Raw genomic sequence first — 4,163 nt, 5'->3', positions numbered from 1 at the left:
AATCGGGACGTTCTGGAATTGTCCCCGAGCTGTGTGCTCCAGGAGGTGCCCCTCCGCGGGCGCCCGGCCCGGCAAGCTTGCCCCTGCCGGGAAAGGGACCTGCGGCCTCCTCTCGCAGCGGGGCGGCAGAGGCCCCAGGGTCCCTAGGCGGCTTCAGCACCAAGGCCCCCTCGGGAGAGAGGCCTGGCCCTCGCCCATGGGGCCGCTGCATCCCACGCGAGGTGACACCGCGATTCCCCGTCTGCGTGGACCGAGGCTGGCGCCCACGGACTCCCAGCAGGGGCTCCCTGGGAGCCTGGACGCCGGCCAACTCCATCCTCACGACTCGGGCCCGCCTCCGCCTCAAACCCTGGCCATCTGTCCTGTCCTCCCGTGGCCCCAAGCCGGCCTCTGGCTTCCTGCTCCCTGCCCCCTATGCTCCCAGGAGCCCCTGCAAGGAACACTCTCTGTCCAACCCCTGCCTTCGGGAAACCTGCCCTTCCCGGGGGACCCCTCTCTCGTTCCTCAAGCAGATGGACAGCTGGACCCTTGGCCAGCCTCTCTGTAGCTTCTGCCCTCAGAGGCCCACAGACCTCTTCATCGTTTAGCCTCCCCCGCACTTCCCCTTATCCCCCCACTCCGGCCCTGCGCCCTCTTGGGGTACCCACGCGGCACGTGCCACTCAGTTCCTTGACCTCCTGTGCTCGCTGCACCTCAGCCACTTACTCTCGGAGCGGGAGGCTCGGGCGTGCCCCCCACCACCACCTGCCCCGCCTGGGAAGTCCGAAGATCAGACGCCTCACTCAGACCAGACCATGTAGTCTTCCTCCTCCAGTCCCTTGTCACCTTCCTCTTCGCGCCACCCACCAGCCCTTCACCTCTTCCTCCCTAGCTCCATTCGCTGCTCTGTCCCCCCGCCCCCTACCCATCCACCTGCCATTCCTCCCCTGCCACCAGCAGCAGCTGGCCTTGCTGCCTGGCGACAAGGACAAGTCGGACCACATCCTGGCACACACACCCCACCCGGGTGCCACGCATCAGTAAGTGGCAGCCACGACTTTTCCCTTTCTCTGGATACTGCGGAGTGGGCACCCGCCCTCCAGGACTCAGGGACGAAGGCTCCGTGCCCCCTCCTGTCTCCCCAAGGACTCTGTTCCAGGTGTCCCCCTCTTTCCTTAGTCCCACTGGCTCCTGACCCTCAGTCTAAAACATCCTGGCGTCCCTCCCATTAAAGACGCAGGCACTAGCTCTCCCGGGGGAGCGACGACTCCTGTCCTCACGCAGACGCAGGCGAACAGCCACGGACGTGCGCGCGCTGCGTGTGTCCGTTTCTGTGAACTCCAGAAACAGGCCACACTCATCTGTGCCATTAGAAGTGAGGATAGCGGTCCCCCGGGGGGGCGTGGTAAAAGGACGTGGGGGGCTTTGGGGGAGGCGGCTCACGGTCTGTTTCTGGACGTGGGCGCGCTCATCAGGCTGCGCACTGAGGCTACGGGAGCATGCGTGTGCGAACGCCACGTCTTTAAATCCTAGGGTGACGTGAGGGAGACAAGACAGGAGTGGGGCTTGGTGACAGAGGTAGGTCAGGGAGGGCTTCTCTGAGGAGGTGACATTTCAGCTGAGACCCAGGGGGTAAGAGTCAGTCTTGGGACACACCGGAGAAAAGCGCTGCAAGCAGAGGGCCTGGCAAGTGCCAAGTCCCCGGGGCAGGACAAAGCATGGTGCCCCAGAGGGACAGCAGAGGCCCCTGTGGGTGGAGCCAGCACAGAGCGGGGTGGGGGTTGGCTGGCTGCTGAGTGAGGTCAGAGAGGGGAGCAGGTGCCTCATGGTCAGGGAGGGAGCGAGGCTTTAATTCTACATGGGACAGGACGTCATGGAGCATGCTGTGATCTGCCTCACCCGACTACTGAGGGGAGAACAGAGCTGGACTGAAGTGCCCACGTCCCCCGTGGGTGAACGAAGGAGAACCCTGAGACCAGAGCGGACAAGCCACTCGCCCCAGATCAAACCGCAACACGGGGACCTTCGTTCATTCTGCCAGGACCCAGCAAAGCTCATCATTCTCCTCCTTCCCACGTGGGCGGGCTTGATCGATTCGCTCCAGGATGCAAAGCTGGTGAGTGACATAAAGTGGACTGTGGTCTCCTCCTGCCCCGGGAACCTGCCGGGCCTTTAACTCATGCCCTCTTCCTGAGCCTCCGACCCTGTCACTCACTCCGTTCCCGTTTCTGAAAGCCTAATCGTAAAGCGTCACTGTGTACTGGTCCCATTTTAAAGTCCTACCCTTGTTTTACTTTTTTTTCTTTCTCATCTGTTAAAAAACATAAAAAACAAAAAAACCTTTCTTTGATTGGACAAGTATACACATACCTGTTAGAAAGTGAAAAATTAAAGACAAGCGAAAACTTTAAAAGTGAAAACTGAGGATTCCTACCTCCCAAGTATCAAGCATTAATACCTTCATCCATGGCTTCCTTTTAACCAAGTGAGAGATTCCATTTTATCTGCAATCTGCCTTTTTCAATCACTCACCTCCGCTTTTCCATTACAGTAAATTTTCATCGTATCTAATAGTCAAACTATATTCAAATTTCCCAAGTGGACCCCAATATCTCTTTTACAGCTCGTTTTCCCAGAACGGCATCCAGTCCGGGATTGGGTCTGATTATTATGGCCTCTGTCTCTTCTAATCTAGCAAAAAAGTCATTTCTGAAACTGTACCACTTGTTGAAGACACTAGACCTGTGGTTCTCGCAGAATTTGCGACCTTCTGACTTTGCGCTGATGCTCCTTTGGCTTTCCTGTGTCCTCGTCCCTCTTTATTTCCCGGGAAACATATTTCGGCTAGAATAAATCACTACCATTGATCTCGTGAACTTCATCCGTCACTCCTGGAGACACACTGTCTTGATGAAGGTTAGTAAACCACTAGCAAAACTCAGATGACTTTTTTCATTTAGGGTGTGACAGCCTGATCCCTCCCCTAAACGGTTAGATTGCCCGCCTTGCATCTAGCAAGTAACATGTGGAGTGTCACCTTGACCCTGTGTGAATGTCCAGTTCTCCCCAGCTATCAATGTAATGTTTAAACCAGTCGGTAATCCTCACTTGTAAGGGTAGGGCAAATTATGCTTTTTCTAATCCTGTTTTTTTTTCATTGCAAGTCGAGCACTCCCTCATCAACTGAGACGATGTGGTGGTGACTGGGAACTATAGTTCCTATCAGAAAAGCAGAATAAATCTCTAATGTTCGTTTTCGTGGGGGAGAGGTTGGAAATAATGACCCCTCCCACAGCGACATGCTATCAGTCTGTAGGATAAATGTCTTCCCCTTTCAGTTGGGTGCGAGCAAACGCTGTACGGATGTCAGAGCCCGCGTTAGCTTTTTAATCCTTTTCTATTGTGTGAACAACAGGGCATGGCTGAGTTGAACCACCGTCCGGCCCTAGGAAAACCCAGGAACCTCAAAGCCCCACGGGGCCGAGAGGCCAGCTCTGCAGCCGTGTCCTGGACTCTGGCCTTCTCTGAAGGGGAGCCGGGCAGTCCAGCTCGTGCGTCGGGCACGCAGGTGGCGGGACACCCTCGGCGCCCACAGCGGGTGCGCGATTCCCCCGGGATCTCTGCGTGAACCGCAGGCCCGCGCTCGCGCGGCGTCTCCGCCTGGGTCCCGCAGCATCTGCACCCGCCGTTCCCCTGCTGACCGCTAGAGGGCCGCTCGTGCATTTTACTCATCAGCACGTTTGCGCACACAGAACCAGGCACGAAACGCGCATTTGAAAGTAGCGGAAAACTTTACCAAAAAATTATGGAAAAATAATAATAATAATAATAATAATGCAAAACGTCAGTGTTGGAGCAAGTTAAAAAAAATTTTACTTCTTTGAAAAGATCTAGAAAAGGGGCGACTTTCACCTGCCCGGCTAGCTCAGTCGGTAGAGCATGGGACTCTTAATCCCAGGGTCGTGGGTTCGAGCCCCACGTTGGGCGGCGCGGTTCCTTTTGCTTAAGTTCAATCTCGGGTCCCATCAACAGTAATCGTTTAATCGGCTTCAGTTTTCGTCTATTAAAACAACGGACTTCGATCTGGAGTTTCTTATTTTCAAACGAGTCACGACAAAAAGAGTATTAAGACTGAACTGGCTAAAAAATGGAACCATAGAACCACAAGCCAACATCATCCCAAT

General features: G+C 55.5%; 1 long non-coding RNA gene and 1 other non-coding gene across 3 annotated transcripts; both read left to right on the top strand.

Annotated features, from left to right (window-relative positions):
• The first annotated feature begins 1,433 nt into the window (after positions 1–1,433).
• Positions 1,434–4,021, top strand: LOC107196078. 2 transcript variants are annotated; one of them, XR_001517388.2, is made up of 4 exons: positions 1,462–1,557; positions 1,847–2,095; positions 2,603–2,895; positions 3,395–4,021. It is a non-coding gene; the product is annotated as an uncharacterized LOC107196078 (long non-coding RNA). The 2 variants fall into 2 exon arrangements; XR_003047866.1 differs by having other exon boundaries at positions 1,434–2,095.
• TRNAK-CUU lies at positions 3,894–3,966 on the top strand. The gene has a single exon. It is a non-coding gene; the product is annotated as a tRNA-Lys (tRNA).
• Positions 4,022–4,163: the final 142 nt, after the last annotated feature.

Source organism: Pteropus alecto, unplaced genomic scaffold (assembly GCF_000325575.1).
Source record: "Pteropus alecto unplaced genomic scaffold, ASM32557v1 scaffold60, whole genome shotgun sequence".
In the NCBI taxonomy this organism is placed as follows: Eukaryota; Metazoa; Chordata; class Mammalia; order Chiroptera; family Pteropodidae; genus Pteropus; species Pteropus alecto.
The sequence above is the reverse complement of the archived record's forward strand: the minus strand, read 5'-3'. Positions and strand labels throughout refer to the sequence as shown.